This window comes from Manis javanica, chromosome 11, assembly GCF_040802235.1.
Source record: "Manis javanica isolate MJ-LG chromosome 11, MJ_LKY, whole genome shotgun sequence".
Classification (NCBI taxonomy): Eukaryota; Metazoa; Chordata; class Mammalia; order Pholidota; family Manidae; genus Manis; species Manis javanica.
The window spans coordinates 82032106-82054487 of NC_133166.1; the positions used below are offsets into that span (position 1 = coordinate 82032106).

Sequence of the window (22382 nt, forward strand, 5' to 3'; positions counted from 1 at the left end):
TGGAAAGTATCCTAAACTGTTAAGAACTGGAAGATGCCTTAACCATCACATAGTCTAGCTCTTTAATTTCTGACAAAGAAAATGAAGCCCAGAAAGAAGAAATGAGTGGAGCATGACTCTCAGGACCATGACTGGCAGATCCAGGCTGGGAGCTCTGTTCTTTTGATTCTCAGGCCAGAAGTTTCTGTATTCTACCAATTTATATGATCAGATCATAGAAAGACTTTATATTTAAGTGATGGTAAACTACAAAAGGGTTTTGCACAGGGAAGGAAGACCTAAATTTGAACTCAAATCCTAGCCTGCAGTTGTGTGATTTGGGAGGATTTTGCTTAACCTCTTTAAATTCAGTGTGTTCCTCTGTAAAAAGGGAATAATAAAATGCCTTTGTTATAGGGCTGCTTTGAGAAGTCAGTGAGGTGCCTTATACATAGCAGGTGCTAAATAAATGGTGAATGCAAATTTTCATCTCCTTCCCTCTCCCACTATTTTTCTTTCTTTCTTTCTTTTTTTTTTTTTTTTTAGCTTTCTTTCCTTTGCTGGCTCCCTCTTCCTCTTGTTCTTCCTTTATGAAATAGAAAGGTGGAGAAAAGCAGACATTGACCCACCCCATGACCACGTGCAGGGTGCTTCTGCCCAATATCTGTATCTCTTGATTGAAGGTTGCCTTAGAAGGGTGCTCTGCCCAAGCTCATGACAGGCCAGAATGCCCATAACCCCCAGAGGAGACCTCGAGCAATGGCTGAAGGGATTGGGTGTATAAATTCCTCAGCATCTTTGTTGACACACAGGTAAGATTCCTCTGAGGCACATATTCCATGTCATTTCCTAGGGTTTCCCCTCAGAATTGATCTCTGGTCCCTTCCAGATAGCACAGCCTTACTTGTCTGCTTACTCTTCCCAGTCTCACCTCTCTACTCCCCTTTGACCTTCAAATAAACGAGTGGCACATGAATATTTATCTGCTTTTGGGGTATTCCACACTAAGGTGGAGTGTGATCATAAAACAAGGAACCAGGTCCTAGAAGATCAGGGAGGAATGGGAATAAAATCATAGATTTAGGGGATTGTCCAGGGGAAGAAGACATCTTAGAGGGTTACAACTGCCCACGTACTGACTTCCAAGCTAATGCTCTTACACTTGTCATCCTGCCCTCTCATTGTTTCTTGACATTCCAGGCCTGAGTACCAAAATATCAGAAGTCTCATTATAATGTCTACTGGGAAAATCCTGACTGGCTCAGCTACTGGGCTGACCTTTCCATCCCAAAGCTGATAATCTCTCTGGCTTCTTGATAGTAGAATGAGGAGGAGGAAGTCACCAACGCTAACATGCACCATGATTCTGGGAACAAGGGTATTCCCAAAACACAAACACCAATAACTGTCATTTTCAGAATTACTGTAGTGGTGCTGGTAATGAAGGCAGCCCAGAGTAGTGGCCTGCTTATCTAGAAGACAGTGACTTTGGCACTATGGACATGGGCTGGTCCAGGAAAAGGCTTTTCTCTGAGACTGCATGAACTTTACCAACAAAAGCAGAGAACTCTTACAGTTTAGCCTTGCCCTTAGACTGAGGAGAGTGCTGCCTTGAGCACGGCAAGTCTGGTCTTTGGCTCTTTGCCTACTGTCTCCAATTTATGCACCCATTTTCTAACTAGACCTTCTTTGTGCTACAAGGCAGAATTCCAGAGGTGTTGCTGCACACAAGGTGGACAGGAGGGATGTCTTTAGCAGACTCCCATGAAAATATCTTTTGAAAGTCTAGAACATTAAGAGAATGAAACCAATTTTTTTGATGTTCAAATGGACCTTCTAACATACCAGGGAAAAAAGACATTCCAGTTTTAGGGATGGTTAAGGTAGACTTTCTGATGAGATTATCATTAATACTGCCTTCATGACCAGATGACAATGAAGCCTTTTCATGCAGTAAATATCTAGATTACACAAGTAGTGTGAGGAAATAGTTTTCTAACACTTCGACGTTTAGTGTGTAATTTGTGTGTTTGATTTTTAAAATGGTGTTATAAATATGGGCAAATCCAAGTTAGACCCTTTAAATATTTATTGATTTATTTTGGGTAATTTACTTAGAAAGAAAAATACTGTTTTATAATTCCTGAAAATATTAACCAATCAGTTTAAAATAATTTTATAAAATGTGAAAAATAAGTAAAAATACTAAAATATAAATTAACTTTTACAAACAAGTACCAGAAAAATGATATCCAAACCAAATACTTTCTGAGGAAAAGACTTAAAATGAATTGCAGCATAGCAGCCTCCCTCTAGCCACCCCCTTTGATCTCCACATGCATGTGCCGAATCTCAGCTGGTCTGCCCAAGACTCCCCGAACACCAGTCCTAGTCCCCAAGCTATCCCACTTCTGTCCCAACAAGATGAAATAAATTATCACAAACCAGGAGCAACTCGCTAAACTCTAGGCACAAGTTGTCATTGGTGGGTAAGGAAAATGGTTCATAGAACAGCTACAACAGATGACAAATAACTTGTTTTCCTTAAAGACATTAGAGGTAGACAATCTCTCCAGTATGGAAGAGATGAATATATTCCCGAACCAGGGAACAGTGATCTGCTTTAGCAACTGTAATGTCTGAGCATCTCCGGCAGCGAACACTTCCACCATCACAGAAGCTGACAGAAATGCCACTCAGCATCTGAAGCCAGCTGAGCACAGACACTGACTAGTCTAAGGAGACTGGATGAAGCTCTGTTCAGACAACATGGCGATGGAGAAACACCATTGCCTACAGGAGAAGAGGAGGATGCTCCAGATCTTGTAGAGAAATTTGATGAGGCTTCCAAGAATGAGACAAACTGAATTGAGTCAACTTCCGAAGAAGATTAAACCTGAAGTTACTGGTAGCTGCTGTTTAAAATGTTGTTCATGGAGCTGATAAAATCTAGACTGCTAATGTTTTGAAGCCCAAGTCCTTGGACACTGCCACTCTTTTCTGTTTTTTTTTTTCTTATACACAATTCATTCTTTGCAGCTAATTAAACGGAAGAATAAAGTTTGAAACAAAGGTTAATAAAGGTCTTTGCCTAGTAAAAAATAATATTTTCAAAAGAATGGTAGCATACGAATTGTAAAATGGTTCCATGATATGCAGAAATCATAGTTTTTTTTAAAAAGCCGTAACTAGAAAGATTTTTATTTTCAGCCAATTTGTGATTTGAACAAATTTGTTTTAAAGCAATTCACTTGGAGAAATTTTGGTCATAAAATTCATACAGGGCAGTTGCTCATTTTTACCAGATGTTAATGCAGGATCAAGTGACGTTCATGTGCATGATTTCCAAAGGGATATAGTGAAAACTAGAAGTAAAGACTGGGGGAGGGGAGGTGATGATTGACACGTGGGTGGAAGTCTTCACACTTATCTGGTATACTGTATTTTTGGATGTCCTAGGGTTTTGGGGTAGCATATACAGAACCGTAGCATGCAATTACTTAGCTGGTGGGCAGAGAAGGCCTGAGTTATGGGCATTGGTGTGGTGGAGAGATGTTCCTCAAATGGAAGCTCTTCAACATGATATCAGGACTGAACAGACAATGCAAAGGGTGACCCTCTTTCATGCTATTGCATGAGAGATTTTGGTACTGTAGTCTATGGGTTATTTCCTGAAGGAAAGTAGAAAGGGTAAGTCATAATAAAGCACTCTAGAGAGCAAAATAGTGTCTGCACAAGCTACAGACCCAAAATAGACCTGGGTGTGTCATAAACACTAATATGATTTGTATTTCACATTCCTTTGGTGGAGATAGAGGTACAAATATACTTACTGTAAAAAAGAAAGCAAACAGAGACAGAGAGAGACCTGAGATGTTTTTATAGATCATTATGACATTAGTTACCTCAGGCTTGAGAACACCAAAACTAGGAAAGGACACCTGGTCAAATTCTTTGCAACTTCTGAGTCATAAAAAACTTGTGACTAGAACTGTACATTTCATATTACTAAATTGGAGCCCATAGGAGGTTTTAGATGACGGGTTCTTGGTGAAATGATCAGAGGATGTCCTTTCATCTGACGGTGCTAACTGAAAAGGGAGTCAATTTTTTACAACAAAGGTAGCAGGCTGAGCAGAAGGGTGCCTTTGAAATTTGAAAGTGAAACTCAGCATTACAAGCCTAAATGTATCCGGTGAAAAACAATCTGTGAGCTGTGAAACTGCAAAACAATTTGTGGATCATTCAGTGAAGTCATTTCATGCTCTGGGCTCCTTCTTCAATAGGACTATGATGTTGACATATTGATTGGGTATTTTCTTTCTAGTTTCTATTCTCTTGAAGGCAGATGAATTAAAGGTTGCATAAAATAAAACTTTTGGTGGCAGGAATGTAATTATCATATTTTCCTAAATTTTTCTACTTAAAAAACTTATGAGGGAAATGAATCAATGTTTTTGTATACATTCTGTACTCTACTCTTCATTTCAGCCCGTGTTTATCTCTCCCCACATTCCTGACACTCGAAGGCCATGTTTGCTTGGCCTTTCTATATCCTGTAAGTATCATGTTGCAGAGTGATCTGGTAAGTTAATTCACACTAATAAGACAGGAATTTATTGGGTTATCTTTTTATGTGAATTTGCCTTTCAAAGAAATCTAGAAAGAGACTAATGAGAGTTTATTCCAAAAGCATGAATTGATAATGGTGGATTCTTAAACCAGAAATATCTCAGGAAGTTTATACACAACCTCTTCCACTTTCACCAGCCTGTCCCTAGTACCTTCTCAGATAAAACACTGTTGTTCCTTGCCCCAGGATTCAATTGTGTGTACATTGGAGATAGAATATTTTTTCCGCTTTTGCCCGCAGTGATGATAAAATAGTAGAAAGAATTGTAGTAACACGTTTGTGATTAGAATCAGGATGCTGATCTCTAATGTACCCCAGAGAATTTTTCTCCTAAGTAATAGAGGAGGGAAAATTTTACCAACGTGTGACTCAACTAAAGCTATACACAAGTATCTTATTACATTGAGGCATTAGAATCAATCAGGTCATTTTTCAAAATGTATGAAAAATTACAATAGCATCAGTTCATCAGTAACAACATTCACAAGCCAATTACTTCATTGCAAATCACCTTTATACATGGCCAACCATTATACATATATAAATAGTTAGAGACCTATAGTGTTACAGATTAGATGATAGAGATAGATGATAGATAGATAAATAGATGACAGAGACATGGGTAGAGATATAAATTTTTTTTCATAAGACATACTTTCATACAATTTATTTTAGTATATAATTGTTTGCTGTTTTTATCTGTTGACCTCATGCTACTGCTGCTGGCTTATATAACTCTTCTGTAGGCCCACCTTGCTGTCATCCTTAGTGAATACAATGTTTACATGGGAAGATCATTTAAAACTCTGGCTTCTCAAATTCTTGATCTTTTTCACTCCAAGGGCCTTAATTTATATTCCACATAAATCACATACTCCAATGGTCACACCCAAGGCCTTGAATCGCTCACCCATGCTCTCCCAGTTAAATCTTAACCTCAGATACCCTAACCTCTGCAGGCTCTGGTCCTCCAATTCTACCTCTCAGTTATTTTAACTATACCCTATTTCATACTTCTTCAAGACCACCTCCTAGTCCCCACAAATTCAGCTGCTTCTTGTCCCCTTCCTTTGCAGCTTAAACTACATAATTTATCACTCTTAATATTCTCTTGCTAATTTGATCAACATTCTTGCCTATTAACCCTCCACTAGAACAGCTTGATAAAACCTGAAGTATTTGTCATATATATCAGTCCAACTGTTTTCCCTCTATATTTTTATGTCCAGTCTGCTGAGCAAAACTGGTGTCATGGTAAAAATGTGGCTGTCAACCTTGACTGGGTCCTCATTGCTGCTAAACAGTCAATATTTCCTTAGTTTTAGTTTCTATCTTTATTCATGACTATTTAAGAGCTTATCCTCTCTCAAGCCTCTGGCCTGAACACATTTTCTTACTGATTCAACAAATTACCTCTCTTTCCTTTTACTATGCCAAAAATGTAGCAGTCTCTAGGTAGGAACTCCTCGTGTCCATGCAACCCCATCTACAAACTTATCCGCATCTGCACTTACCTTTGCCTTCTTACTTTGGATTTCTGTAAACACCTGTTCTTTGTGTAGTCAGCTTTCCCACCTGTGTCCTCTATCCTGTTCCATTCCTGTCTCCTCAGGGAACTTAAACCATCAGCTTGCCTTTTTTCTTTTTTGTAAACTTTTTCTTCTTTATATGTTGTTTTCTACTAATATTCTTTTTCCTTATGGTTATGCTTTTGGAAATCTTAATAATTCTTTACCCCAAAGTCATGAATATATACATACTTACTTTTTTTTTCTACATAGTGTGAGGTAGGGATCAAGTTTCACATTTTTCATATAGATTTGAATTGCTCCAACACCATTTATTGACTCTGGGTTATCTTTTTATGTGAGATAAATGGCGTTTTCCCCAATTTGTGGTAAATCAAGTGTCTGTATATGCATCTTAGCCCCATAATTCTTTACTTTCTTGTTAGCTCTCTGATACCATCAGGGAGAGTTTCTTTGTGGGAAAGGAAGAGGACCCCAGTGTTCTGATTGTCCTCAATGTTCTAGGACTTAGAGCTCTTAGAAATAGGCTAGTTTTAAAAAAAATAATTCCCAGTCTCTGATGAAATTCTCAATATTATCTTTTATCTCCCTAAAAGTAACAAGCAGAATTTTTCTAAAGTTCTGTCTGACAACCATAGTATCTGGTGCCCTTGTGGGTCTGTTTCTGTATCTGTTGTTTCTGTGGGTTCTCACCTATGTTACTTTGTCTCTCCATGTGTATGATTAATTATTTTTACCTGCTGGACTTTGTATTTGACAAATTTCTTGTAGACAGTATTTGAGGATAATATCATCATTCTCCAGAGAATTTTGCTTCTATCAGAGAGGGAGAATTTAAAACCTGGCTCCCCTGAAATCCAGTATCAGGCATCAGTCTGATTGAGTCTGGGCTGCATGCTACCATGCATATAGGTCTCCCTCTGCTGTACCTTACTCCTAGAGTACTCCTCCAAAGCAGGGAGTTTACAGGCACTGCCCCCTTGTTGGACTCAGAATATTTAGTCAGATTTAAAAATCTATACTCTTTCCAGAGAAATAATATTCCTCCACAGCACCATTTCTTTTAAGAGAAAAAAAAAGAAAATCTTAATGTGGAAATCCCAAATATAAAATAGATGAAAGCAGCAGTGCTCTGTTTGAAACTAGACAGTAGGTCCTGGGGCATGAAATTACATCTCCTTAGTTTTATCTTGCTTCTTGTGATAGTTCCTAAATTATCTCCAATGAATACATCTATTCTAGAATATGTTTTAAAAACCATTGAATTTTACTTATTATTTATTTATTATTTACTTACTGTCAGCTTTACCTCAATAAAGCTGCTTTTATTTATCAATTATTTTTATTTATTAATTATTGAAGTCTAGTTGATATAATATTGTATGTCTATATTGTATATAGTAATAATTATTATTAAATGCTCACCCCAAGTAGTGTACTCTCTGTCAACATACAGAGGTGTTGCAGAATTATTAACTGTATTCTTTATACTGTATTTTCATCCCCATGGCTACTTTATATTATGATTGAGATTTTGTGCCTCTTTACCCCCTTCACCTGTTTCACCCATCTACCCCAGCCCCTTCCCTGTGGTAGTCACGAGTCACTTTACATGGTCTATGAGTCTACTGCTATTTTGTTCATTTATTTTGTTTTGTTTTTGGAGTCTACATATAAGTGACATCATATGGTATTTGTCTTTCTCTGCCTTATGTATTTCACTTAACATAATACCTTCTAGATCCATCCATGTTGTTGCAAATGGCAGGATTTCTTTTTTATGGTGGAATAATACCCCATTTACATATGTACTGTGTCTTCTTTATCCATTCATCTATTGATGGACACTTTGGTAGCTTCCATAGCGTGGTTTTTGTAATGAAGCAATAAACACAGGGGTGCACATAACTTTTTTAAATCAGAGATTTTGTTTTCTTTGTGTAAATTCCTAGAAGTAGAATTGCTGGATTGTATGGTATTTCTATTTTTAATTTTTTGAGGAATCTCCACACCCCTTTCCATAGTGGCTGCACCAATTTATTCCCACCAACAGTGTAGGAGGGCTCCCATTTCTCCACATCCTCACCAACACTTGTTATTTCTTGTCTTTTGGATAGTGGCCATTCTGCCTGGTGTGCAGTGATATCTCACTGTAGATTTTATTTGAATTTTCTTGATTAGTGATGTGGAGCATCTTTTCATGTTGGCCATATGTATGTCTGCTTTGGAAAAATGTCTATCCATGTCATCTGTCCATTTTTTAATTGAGCAATTTGGTTTTTTTAAAAAGCATTGAGTCATATGAGTTCTTTATATATTTTGGATGTTAGGTTCTTATTGGATATATCATTTGTGAATACTCTCAAAACCCATGGAATTTTATAAATAAACACTTGGATCTATTTTTGTAAAGCTGAGTTGGCTCAAGAAAAGGCCTGAGCCATGCATATAAACTCTTTATATCTAATATGTTTTTATTTAAATCTAGAATCATGGCCTGTATCCTTAAACTTGGGCTTTTGTGAATAAAATTTGAGTCAAGGGTGATTGAGTTAGAGGATACAGTTGGCTCAACATAAACCAGTAGTAGTCAAATAACCCAAAATCTCATGTCCTTTGTAGGTGGACAGAATATTTCAATTTCTTATTTATTCATTAATTTATTAAATACTTTTGGAGTTATCTACAATGCTGTAGACATTGAAGATATCATGAAGAAAAAAAGCATACAGTGTGGTTTTTATCTTCTAGGCCTCTGCTTAAATTATGTAGGTAGGATATTTTTGTATTATGCTTTAACGCTATGTGCAAGCACCAAGTTCTCAATAAGTCTATATTTTTATCTCTTCAATAATACCTAGACTTAAATTTCCCCTTTTTCTATCTTTCATCTGGATTCCTTATTCACCTCTTTTATCAGAGAGGCCACTTCCTTTGAATCCCCCTCAGGTAGAAGCAATTATTGTATCTTAGCCCCTTCTCTTGAACCTGGGGGGGTTGGGTCTGCTCTCCTTTCTCATCCGCAGGTTTTTCCTGACAACACCCTATAGCTCTACAGCCTCTATTCCATCTAACTCATGCTGTTCCCATTAGATTAATGCAACAACAGTGTCACGACCTGCAGGAACTAAGTAATAATGATTAATTGCAATCGGATCTCCCCCCTTTTCTCATCCTCTTTGTTGTCATTTGTTCAGTTCCCCAGATCTGGTATAGAATCTAGTAACTGGTCCACAGTATTAGTCCTCAACATCCCATTCTCTTCTTTATACTGATGGTTTACCTGATGCCCTTATGATTACTTTATTTTTCTCCTATAGTTACTCCTTCCTCTCTACTTGTGAATATATTTAAGCAACACACTTACTTATATGGCCATGACTTGGACTTGGCCAGTACCTAGAAGAGTGTGACCTTTGAAATCCTGAGCTCTGAAATTTCCCTTTTGACCACAATTTGTTATCCTTCTATATTTCTCTTCCACCCACTAAACTCCATCACTGAAATAATTTTGAATTCTAGCTCCCTTGATCTGATTTGTTAGATTTAAGTAAATCTAAGTCCCTTACTGCCTACACTTTTGTTCTCTTACAAGTACACCATCCCCATATCTCCCAACTTTTCACATCTCCCCATTAGTCTGCCAAATGAAAACATCCAGTTTATGACAATGTTATGATTATTCTTTTTCTGATTTAGGTCTCTGTAGCCTCCTGTAGAAAAAGTACATGATGCTGTTGATTAATTTCATTACAAATGTATTATTCCTAATCTCAGTCAACCTTGCTTAGCCATTCTTTTATTCTTTCCCAGCAGCTTCTGTTCTGTTCCCCTTAGAGAATACACCAAACTTCTCCATTCTGCTCAAAGCCTCAGCAGATGACCCAGGTTCCTGAAACACTATCAGGTAAGGAAACATTATCTTTGAGAAAAGAAACACTATCAAATAAAAATGTTCTTATACCTTTATCTTCACCCATTTTTCCTCCTATCAAAGTGGAAGAAGTATTTCCTCTCAGTTCTAGGTTAATTCTTCCACGAATATTTTTGGTTCCTTTTCCTCCTGCACCCTCAGGGATTTTGTTTCATTGATCAGCTTCATTCTTTGCATCTCCATTTCTTTCTGTCTTTCTGTGTAAGTTCCCAACACCCAACCCACAGACATGCGTATTATTTTCCCTTTCTGAAGAACCCTGCAACTCCAACTTTCTCCTTCCCTTCACCACCATTTTTTTCTTTCCTCCTCAACTTGTTTAAATAAATCTTACTTGCCCCCTCTACTTCTTTACCTTCCAGACATTCTTGCCCACTAACATTTGAGTTCTGCGCCTTCTGATCTGACCTTCTGAAAGGTCACCGGTGAAACAGCTGTATTTCCCAAATCCAATGACTTCTTTGCTGTCCTCATTCTTTGAAGCTGGTGATGGTATTTAACAATAGTGACCACTTCTTCTTTCTTGAAAGTCTCTCCTCCTTCAACTTAAGATAGATTCTGCTTCTTCTTCTCTTCCTGTCTTCTTTACCCACTCTTTCCATCTCCTCTTCCTCCACCTCCCTCTTTATTCTTTATCAGAATTCCAACTTCAGTTCTCTTCTTCCGCTTCACTCGTTCTTGAAGTGTGTCCAACGATTCTCTCTGCAGCTCTCACTTGTATGCCCTATAACATGTCTTTTACTCTTACTCTAGACTTCTCTGGAGCTACAGATCCATATTTCTAACTGCTTTCTAGAAATCTCTCCCCATTATCCTGCTCCTGCAGAAATGCCTCAGGTCTTATTTAGAGCTATTATCTCTTCCTCACTGCCTTTCTCCACCCCCCACAAAACCTAAAAGGTCCTGATCTTCTTCTTACAACCTCTTTACCTACTCCAAATCCCCCATTTCTTCCATTCGTATTATTAGAAACTCTAGAATCATCCTGACTCCTCCTCTTCCTTCACTCATTAAATCAGTTGGTCAAGTCCTTTCTGTTTTATTCCTAAGGCATCTTTTCATTTGATGTGACCCTCTTCTTCCCCTTCTGATCCTAGCCATCAGGGCCCGGCTGGCTCTTTCATGGACCTGTAGGTGGCCTCTAGAGCCCGGCTCCTTTCACTCTAGAGCTCTCTTACTCCTACTCCTTAGTTATACTTTTCCACAATGACCGAAATAACGTTCAGTGACTACTTGCTAGAAAGAATTTTTAACAGGAAGACTTACTCCCTTACACTAATAAATGAGTTACTAATATGCAGGTAACACTTGCTTTTATTGGGATTATTCCCCTTCAGAATGATTTTTAGAACTCTGGAATTAGTAGAGGATCTATTAAGGACACTTTACTGTCTACAAGGTATAAAATAAGCATGCTTTAATATGGGTAAATGAAACTCTGGAATCATCTTTGATTCTTATTGTGACTATCAGTCCTCTCCTCTATGAGAAACTTTCCAGTCACTTGAAAAAAGAAAGAAAAGCAGAAGAACCATGCCCACCATAAACTAGATGATCAAGAGCTGAGTCTTCTGAATTGTTTCTCTTGGAAAGCTTTTAGGATCTTTGCTCTTCTCTTCCTGGTTTGGAGTCTTTCAGAATTGTATCCTTGATCATGAAAACCTTAGAAAGTGAAGTGTAAAATGAATAGAAAAGATGAAACTTAGTCAGTTTTGCTACGGAAGTTCTGTCTGAATCACATTGTTATTATCCTGTATAATAAATACAGGACTTGGAATCTTAAGTAGATGCTAGTTATGTATAGATTCATTCACTATTAGTGTCAGTGACAGAGTTGACAGTTGTGATTCTGATTGTTTTTTACTTTGGTATGTAGTCTTCGTAGTTTATAAAGCAAAGCACTGGAGTTGTAGTGATACTGAATTTTTCTAAAAGTTTTCTCCAGTGTGAAAAAAAGGGAAAAAAAGCCTCTGAATGCTTAACAATGAATTAATTGATTATGGAATCAGAAGAAGTTTTTGTTATTTTTAATCATGCATTCTACACTTATTACATCACCTTAGATCACAATAAAACTGGGGCAAAGAGCATAGTGAAAAGAGGATTTATTTTGAATGAGGAGATTTAACAACTAGATCTGGAACTGATTATGTCAACTTGTTATATTCATTATTGTGTGTTGTCTGTGTGTGTTAGAAGGTATATATATATCAAATTAGTAAAGATGAAAGTGATTGAAAATTAGTTTTAAGATACAAATAATTATTTTGCCATGCTTTGTGAAATTTTGAACTAGTCCTATAGGATTATGATGTAGATAACAGATGCCTTTTCTAATATATATGTTTGACATTCTTCAGCTTAGAAAAAAGGTAATTTCTGGACATTCCATAAACAACTTACCAGTATGTTAAGCTCAAAATCAGGTCATTTAGTTTCTCTTCTATTAAAATTAAATGTCATAATGAAAATGTGGTACAGCATTGACCTTACAGACAACTTGAAAATACTACCCCTGTGGTAAAATTAAACAAAACCCTCTCTTGTTTCAAATGGGGTTTAGAATGTACATTAGCCATTTTAACATCCAGTGACTAACACCATTATTAATTTAATTTGTTTCTACCAGTGACATTGTTAGTCACTGGCTGCTTGGATGTACCAGTGAAGAGATGTACAGAGTAGTTGCAGAGGTTTTATAAAACCAAATGCATCAGTACCAGTATGTAACCCAAAACTTTTCAACAATTTAATATTTTGTATGATTCTCTTAATTATTTAGCAGGCTGAACCAGTGCAAATAGCACATCATCTCTGTGTAAGCTTAGATGTGGAGATAATGGATAAGGGAGTGGGTTTTTTTATGGATTATATGTCATTACAAATGAGATGGTAACCACTTTAGAAAATGACTGGATTGTGCAAGAAAACCTCATGTGATTCATTGAAGACAAAAATGTCTAAAGATACTTCACACTCAAGTCTTCTGAGGGTCATGTAACAATATCTGAGTTTTGGAAGTTAATACAAGTTCACTGGCTCAGAACCTAAATGAAGTTTGCCCAAATTAAAAAATGCGGGTTGATGCAATAATATTTGGAATGGAATTGAGAACTTGATTTATAATTTTATAAATGTAGTTATGTTGTACAAACCTATGTAATACCTGTGTTTGCAGTATCATCCCTCTGGGTGAGGGGTGACTGCCTTTTGGCCCAGCTGTGATGCTGTACTGGCACTAGCAGCTTGATCCAAAGAATATGTGATGAGGTAATACTTTTATGAGCTGATATAATTATCTCAGTAAGTCTTTTAAGGCTTTTAGTTCAACTTTGGACAACTCTTCATATACTTCTAAGAAGTGAGAATTAAGGATGGGTCAAAGTATATAACCCTGTAACTAGAAATGGATGCATTCTTCCTCCATTGTCCAGTGAATATTGTGTTTCCCTGCATGAAGTGCTTTAAGTTCATTTTTGTGGTTTTTGTAAGAATGCTTGAAGATCGTTACTTTCCTTCCTCAGCCCTTTAAGTTTGAATATCTTAATCTCCAGTTAGGGAAAATTTATTTATTGAAACTGAAATGGGGAGTAAGAAATTTAGTCACAACAAATGAGTCTTTTGGTGGAGAAAAATCTGGAGGGAAATTCACCATTAATTTTTAAGCTAGTCAAGTCATAACTCTTTTAACACATGGGAATTCCATTATTGCTTTTTAGAGGTTTTCACTGAGCCTAATAACATGTCTTCATTCAGCAATGGTAGTTCTGAGTTCTCTTCTTCTTAAATGCCACTGCAATTTTAGTCTTTCTAAATGAACTACTGGCTACATATCCTTTGTGTTACCTTAGAGCATGCTTATTCCTTTTCTTTCTGAAATGCTGGCACATGGTGAGCAAGACAATGAAGTGTCATTCCATCTTCATGAACTGGAAGTAGGTGTGTTTTTTTCACATCCACATGACAGGTGGTGTTCTTCCAGCCCTTAGGGTTTTAGAGCTGAAAGGCCACTTTAGAATTTTAGAGAATCCCTGAGGTCATTTTTCTCACAAAAGTGGATTTAAGTGTGGTAGGTCTCTGCTCCCTTCAATGTAATCACTAATCATATTGTTTGTAGATAATGCAAAAATAGTTCAAGTTAAATGTTAAATGTTCGTAGTTATTTATCTTAATGGCTGAACTGCACAAACCTAAGTCTGGATTACTCAAGATGAGAAGTTATTTATTGTGGCATATTTTAGGGAAGTTTTGAATCAAGCAGTTTGGAATTCTTAAAGAACACCAAGTGTTTCATCCTTTGGGGAGATTTTCCTGGGGTTGGTAAAAAGTAGTTCTATCTTTCTCAAGCTACAGAACATTTTCCTACTGCCTCAAGAGTTTGTATATGCTGTTCCTTTGTTGCAGAATGCTCTTTCACCTCCATTGCCCAATTAACTTTTCTGACACTTAAGATTCAGCTTATATACACCTATGGGGGATGCCAACTCATAACCCCTCAGCCTGAGTCTGGATTCTTATATGCTCTCATAGATCTTTGCAAACATTGTTCAAGGCATCTACCACCAACAGTATTTACCCATTTTTTTTTGTACATGTGTCTCTTGTACTAAACTCTATAAGCTCTATCTGATTTGGTCACTGCAAACAGTTCCAAAAGCCTAGCAGAGTACTTTGTATATAATGCAGCGATTCAATGCATCTTTGTGACTAAAATATAAGAAGTGTAGCGGTGGAATACTTTCTCCAAGAAATTTATCTGTGCTTTTCTAATCGTAAACCATGAATTTCTAATGGCTAATTTTCTCCAGATCTCTCTATATTCCAATGTGGATTTATTCTAATCCATGAAGATCACATTTCAAGTATTTCTGATGACCCATTGACTGCCAAATTTAGTACAGCTTAAATCCTTTAAACCTCAAGATAGCTTTGCATACAGTGAACCACCAACATCCTTTTTAATGTTGGCCTCTGTTGCATGACTGTCTACACTAAACTTCTCTGTTTCTAGTGACCCTTACATCTACTCATGTTAGAGGCTACCTTAGGTTGGATTTCTCAGATCTCAGTAAGGGACCAGGGAAAACAGAATAGAGGGAGGGAAGAGGGTCAAGCACTGGCACAATTTCAGGTAAAGTTCCCTGGAGAATAGCATCAGTCTGACCCCAAAGGATATCTGGGGTATGACTTACGTATGACAGCTGGGCTTTCCTGCTCCTGCCCTGATCATCATTGGCTAATGGTGGCAGGGTGAGTAAACTTCCCAAGGCCTCTTTGGCTTTCTACCTTTATAGGAAAAACAGGTCTAGTAGCTAGAGGAGTATCTGAAAAGAGTCCTGTACATGGGCACTAGAAGAAGCAGCACGCAGGAGTTAGCCAGGGTACACAAACGCAAGAAAAGATCGGAGGGGATCTAGGAGGAGTCCCAAAGTGTCTGTAAGAGAGGCTTAAACCCCAGACCTCATCTCCGTCAAGGTAGATGACCGTTTCTGAGCTCAACTATGTATTCTATAATTTTGGATCCAACTACCATTTATTCACAAAAGGCATGCAAATCTACTTGTGCACCCCTGAACACTACTGATTCCAACAGAGCTCTTTAAATAGAAGCTGGGTGCCTAGGAGGTGATCCCTGGAAGTGAGAAATGTGGAATAAAAAAGAAAAATCAGAAAACAATCCAGCATCCAAAAAGGTGAACTACATTAAATGGTCTGATTGTGCCTGTTGTCTCACCCTGTCTACTTCATTAGATACCTACAAAGCTATCAAGCACTTTGGTCTCTGAGGAAAAGCTGTTTACGTCTTGAGAAAGCGAAGCTGAGAAATTCAGGAGTAATTAATGGGCATGCCTGGGATTAACTGGGTTAGCCCATTTGAATGTCATATTTGACAAAAAGCAAAGCACACAGACATAAATATGGCATTTGATTAACAATACGAAACAGTCCCAAAGCCTAGGAAATAGAGGCCTTGGACAATCTTGCAAGAAACTGTCATGTTGGGGTATAGGTAGACTACAGCTTTCTAGAAAGGTAACTAATTAGAAAAAGTCAGGGGTGGATGGGACAGATGCAAACAGAGAAATCTAAAACCTTGACGATATCTTGGCTCAGATATCTAAAGTACTACCAAATTGTGTTTTGTAACTTACATTGATTAAGGTATAAACTGGAAGTAGAGGAAATCCTAAAACTGTGTAAAGGACTGTTTTCATGACATTCTTACAAGAAGATTGTTTTTGACAAATGTCAAAAGAGGTCTAGGCAATTAGGTTGGTAGTGGTGGAGGGTGGCAAATTTAACCACGTGTAGGTCATCGGGTCATCCTGTGGGGGTGGCATCCCACTTACAGCACTAGGTACTATGGCAGTGGAGAAGTCACCTTTATATGGCTGTGCCCTCTTGGATCCTCGAGACTCTGGTGACTAAACTGACTTCTTCCCAAAAGAGATGCATGAACACTACACCCATGAAATGTGCTGAGGTCCCCTAGTCTTAACTTTTAAAGCCCCGCTGATCTTCTCAGGGCTCCACGCCACCAGTTCCTGTCTACCCATGGGAAAAGAGCAAATGTTCACTCTGTCTTCTGACTCAGGATGACTTAGTATCTGCTGGGGTCAAGGTTCACCAAGGTTCAATTTTTGTTATCGGCATTCAGAAACTGTCATTTCCTTTTCTACCTACAAGGCCTAACAATCACTTCTGAAGCTATTGCTTCCTTGCTGTATTCCCCGTGCACCCTGCTCTCCAACGCGGGCCTGAAGCTTGCCGAGAACCTGCCTCCAAATTGTCTCCCCGGACTTTCACTGTGGAAAACCTTGAAAGGAGCGGGCTTCACTTTTTGATGGCAGGACAAGGAACTAGGTAAATTGCTTGCCCTTAATAGACCTTCAGATTTTTCAACTTTACTTTCATCCTTGCGAGATAAAAATGCTTTCATAGAATGTATCCATGCATCTTGTGTCACTGAGGTTCTTTATATTTGCCATCATCACTTTCCTTTAGGTACCTAAAAAATCACGCATCTGCTGTGGCTCAGCAGGATTTCCCTACGCGGTTTCTTTTGTGGCTTTCCTCTGGTGGGAACTGATGGCTACACACAACTGGGGCTTTTCTCTCAACTGCAGATTACACAATGTATGTAGAGCTGGGAAGTGGTGGGGGTGCCAGGCCCTGGGGGTGTGTGGAGAATCAAAAGGGGACTGCTACTCTTGGTCCATCACATCGGTTGGAAAGTGAATTCAGTGGGGTTTTTCACTGGGGGGTACCAGCTTTCACAACAAACGTCATAATGCTGTAATGCATTGATTAGCAAAACTTTGTTTAAGCCAGCAGAGATTCCTCTGAAAAGTGAATTAGTTATGACTTAATTTAAGTGGTGTCACAAGGACCATGATTCCGAAGTCCAGACTTGGTTCTTTTCATTTAGAATTGGTCCAAATGCCACATATTCCAAGAAAAGGACAAGTGGTAGGTGAACATAAGCATGTGCTCCTCTGGCCCTTTGAAGTTATTAGGAAATAACTAAGCATGGCCTCTGTCCTGGGAGCCTGGAAGCATATTCAAAACACCCACAGTTGACTGCATTTGAAGCAAGGTAGCATGGTTTATGCCAAAACCTCTAATGGTTCATCTGCCATTCTGAACTTCCATGGAACTCCCTCTCATCATCCTGGTCCTTGTTTTACTCATATCATTGTATTGAAAGAAGCTCTCTTTAAGAGGGAAAAAGACAGATTTCCCTCATTTTTCATGTTTTCTTGGGTAACTAAGTTATCATTCAACACCAGGGAGACTGTTTATTCCAAAGCTGCCTGTGGTGTGGAATGGCTCCAGGATAACCCAACTACATCTGTGTAAAGGGTAAAACTCGGGCAGCTGGATTTCTCACTGGGAAACACCAAGAGGCCTACCTATTTCGCTCAACCCACGCAGGGGCCGTGGGCAGTCGGGACTGAGTCCCACTTCTGTTTGTGGCTCTCATCAGCCTGGCGTCTGAGCTGTGCTGGGAGAAGCCTGCTGCCGCTGAGGATGCTCACAGAGTACAACACCGATTGCTGTTTTTATTACTTTGGGATGAAGTCTAACCAAATCATTCGCCTGATGGAGGCCACAGATTGTTGATTTTTCTCAGGGCGTGCACCTGTTCAGATGCATCGCCGTGAACTCCACCTACAGGAGGCAGGGATTGCCACACTGTTAGGCTGCAGGAGAGCAGATAGGCTTCCGAGGCTCTCAATCAAAAGATGAACCAATTAATGAGTAATGCTTTCGGCTGGTTCCCTGAGGCACACCCTTTGTTTCCCCTCACTCTGGCCCTTCTTATTCTCAGTCATTGTCCTCGTTTTCTTGGCATTGTTTGTAGTGTTCTTCTTGCTTCCCTGACTGCCCACCTCCCTCAGTTTCTGTTACGAATTGATTCACGTCTGACCTGCCTACCCCACTCACTGTATTTCTCTATTTAGTGCATGGTGGGTTTTTTTGCTTGTTCTGTTTGGCTGAATTTTTTTAAATTATAATTTCAATGTAAACTTTTTAGTGTTTTTCTTTAGGTTTCTGGATCGTTTTTTGTTTAGGGAGGCCTGCATCTTTAATGAAGTTAACTGTATATTTTCTCTGTATCTGGAAATTATTTTGACATGAGAGGTGAGGTAGTGATCTAGTTTTATTGGGTTTCTTTCTTTAAAGGACTAGATAATTATCCCAACATCATTTATTGTATAATTCATCTTTCTCTACTGACTCAAGTACCATCTTTGCTTTACACTAATTTCCCAGCAGATTTGGGGTTTTCTTTGCTAGTTCATTATCTTTTTATCATTATATCACCTAATAGTTGTCATTGTTCTGACTTGAATTCATTCTTTATGCCTAAGATTTCATTCTTTAATGCCTTTATCCAACATAGTTGTTGAGGGCATTCATCAGTGTGCTGGGAATATAGCAGTTATGTGTTACAGTCATTGTAATGAGAAACAGGATAAAGATAGCCATTATCAAAATCATTACTCAAGATTATTCTGGAATTATTAACTCATGTGATTAAGCAGGAGAAAGAAAATAAAAATAATAACACAAGAGGTAAAATGTTATTTTTTTGCAAATAGTAGATAGGTTTGTTTACCTGGAAAGCCTGAGGATTGGGATAGCCTTAGGAAAGTCAGTGTGTTGGGAATATAACAGTGACACTGTTAGTTCTTATTAATACTACCTATCTCATATTCATTTGTGGTTCAGGATTCTTCTCATAGATCACTTTTTTGTTTTTTATTTTCATATAAATTTTAGCACCACTTTGCCATGTTAAAGAAAATCCTCCTGGTATGATTATTTAGATTGCTTTAAGTTTCTAACTTAATTTAGGTAGAACTGGTATTATTTAAATATTGTATATTCCTATCCCAAAAACAATTATATTCCCATTGATTCAAGACTACTTATATGTTCCCATACAGAATTTAAAGATTTGTTTAGATAGGTCCTGCATAACATTTTCCCATTTTATTTTGTCATTTAATTTTGTACTGGAAAACTACTGATAGTTGTGAATTACTTAACCAGTCACTTTGCTGATTTCTCTTGTTGTTAGTAGTAGTTTGAATCAATCCTAAGGCTCTCCAGGTAAACATAGCTATCTGCTATTGGCAAAAAAATTAGTTTTTTCCTCTTCTGTTATGATTTTGTTATTTTCTTTCCTTTGCCAAATCACATGAGTTAATAATTCCAGAATAATCTTGAGTAATGCTGTTGATAATGGTTATCTTTATCCAGTTTCTTATTATAACGATCACAACTTAGAGTGCCTCACCATGACAGTGGGCCTTGATTTCAGCTCTAAAACTTTTTTTCACAAAAGGAACTAACCTACCAATTTTTATTTTGAATTTTATTACCATGAAGTTGATTTAATGATTACTGATTTTATTTATTTATTTACTTATTTTTTGAGAGGGCATCTCTCATATTTATTGATCAAATGGTTGTTAACAACAATAAAATCCAGTATAGGGGGGTCAATGCTCAATGTACAGTCATTAATCCATCTCAAGCCTAATTCTCGTCAGTCTCCAATCTTCTGAAGCATAACGAACAAGTTCTTACATGGTGAACAAATTCTTACATAGTGAATAAATTCTTACATGGTGAACAGTAAAAGGGCATTCATCACAGAAACTTTCGGTTTTGATCACGCATTATGACCCATAAACCATCAGGTCAAATATGAATATTCATTTGATTTTTGTACTTGATTTATATGTTGATCCCACATTTCTCCCTCTATTATTATTATTATTTTTATTTTTAATAAAATGCTGAAGTGGTAGGTAGATGCAAGATAAAGGTAGAAAACATAGTTTAGTGCTGTAAGAGGGCAAATGTAGATGATCAGATGATCAGGTGTGTGCCTATGGACTAAGTATTAATCCAGGCTAGACAAGGGCAGCAAAACATCCACGGATGCATAAGATTTCTCTCAAAGCAGGGGGGGTGAGGTTCTGAGCCTCACCTCTGTTGATCCCCAAATTCTCACCTGATGGCCCCCCTGCGACTCTGCCTGTCTTAGGTTGTTCCTCCCTTGAGGAATCTTACCCGTCTCTGGCTAACCAGCCATCTTCCGGGGCCATACAGGGAAATGTAAAGTTGGTAAGTGAGAGAGAAGCCATATTGTTTGAAAAGGTTAGCTTTTTACTTCTTTGCAGATTTATGCCCTGTGGCTTCTATGCCCAGCACTTGTCTCGAGGTATCTTTACCACCTGGAGGAATTATGATACTCGGTAAATTCGATATGAGGCACGAATTCTATTTAAGGGTTGTAATTAGGAAGGAAGAAGAAAAGCTATAGATGTAGCATATGGAAGGAAACATGGGAGGATTGATTATTTCTTTGACATATCTTCTTGTAGAGTACCTTAAGTATGTATAGGTTTTAAACTACTAACTAATTTGCACACACATATTAACATAATAGGAATACGGTGACATAAACAAAGCAAATCTATAATTACCATCCATCTCCAGTGAAGCCAAGAAAACCATTTAGGCACCCTAGGCATTTGCGAAAATTTATCTATGATATGATGGATATTGTCCAACTGTACTTGAACAATCAGACAAATTAAAGCAACCCATTTCTGGGATCTGTTCACATCCCATATGTTCTTTTAACCATAGATAGTCTATAGTCATGAGATTTTGGAGTGCTACAACTTGCACCCCTCCCAACTCCTGGTTGAGTTCCAACAGTACAGATCCGGTCAAATTCGTTGTCTCGCTGTATGCACATGCCAGCCTAGACATGTCCCTCCTCATTCCAATGGCAAGTCCAGGAGACGGTGGGCTGGATGCAGCCACCACCGCAGCATCGTCCGGATACCTGTGGAGGCTTTTTGATGCTCATCCCCCGGCACGAGTCCTCCAGAGAGTGCTGATGCCGGAAGCTCCTCCTCATATTGTATCTTAGTTCATTTTCTGGGTATCCAAGCTAGGCCTTGATCTTCTGCATAGAAACAAACAGACCCTTTGCCCACACTTTGACATGCCCTCTATACTACTGTGCAGAACTCATTGGAGGTCAGCACACAGGGACTGCTTTTTTTTTTTTTTTTTTATTAAGAGAAAGGAATATTATCAGAAAAGAGTACCTCCATAGCTGATCATCTGACACCCTTTAAGTGATCAACATTAAGGATATTTAAAGCATGTGTTGATCTTTGATTTACCAATAGTTTTATCCTATCAAGGAGTAATCCCCCTTTTCTTTCTTTCTTTCTTTCTTTTTTTTTTTAAATTTTTAATCTACACTTACGTGAAGAAAACTATGTTTACTATGCTCTCCCCTATATCAGGTCCCCCCTAACAACCACATTACGGTTACTGTCCATCAGCTTAGCAAAATGTTGTAGAGTCACTACTTGTCCTCTCTGTGTTGTGCAGCCCACCCTCCCCTTTCTCCCTCCCCCCCTTGCATGCTAATCTTAATACCCACCTTCTTCTTCCCCCCCCTTATCCCTCCCTGCCCACCCATCCTCCCCAGTTCCTTTCCCTTTGGTACCTGTTAGTCCATTTTTGGGTTCTGTAATTCTGCTGCTGTTTTGTTCCTTCAGTTTTTCCTTTGTTCCTATACTCCTCAGATGAGTGAAATCATTTGGTATTTCTCTTTCTCCGCTTGGCTTATTTCACTGAGCATAATACTCTCCAGCTCCATCCATGTTGCTGCAAATGGTTGGATTTTTCCACTTCTTATGGCTGAGTAGTATTCCATTGTGTATATGTACCACATCTTCTTTATCCATTCATCTTACAATTC

General features: G+C 38.2%; 1 protein-coding gene and 1 pseudogene across 24 annotated transcripts in view; both read left to right on the plus strand.

Annotated features, from left to right (window-relative positions):
- Positions 1-22382, plus strand: part of LOC118971592 (uncharacterized) — a 411068-nt gene that overhangs the window by 153075 nt on the left and 235611 nt on the right. For 7 of the 24 annotated variants that reach the window (XR_012122774.1, XR_012122772.1, XR_012122768.1 and 4 more), the window contains one exon: positions 4471-4537. The exons of 11 other annotated variants lie outside the window; for them this stretch is intronic. The gene's annotated coding sequence lies outside the window, so the exon portion shown is untranslated. Of the gene's footprint in view, positions 1-4470; positions 4565-9954; positions 10049-22382 lie in introns of all 24 variants that reach the window. 6 more of the 24 variants (XR_012122776.1, XR_012122777.1, XR_012122769.1 and 3 more) reach the window with 3 other exon arrangements.
- On the plus strand, positions 2404-4460 carry LOC108401437 (transcription factor BTF3 pseudogene; annotated as a pseudogene).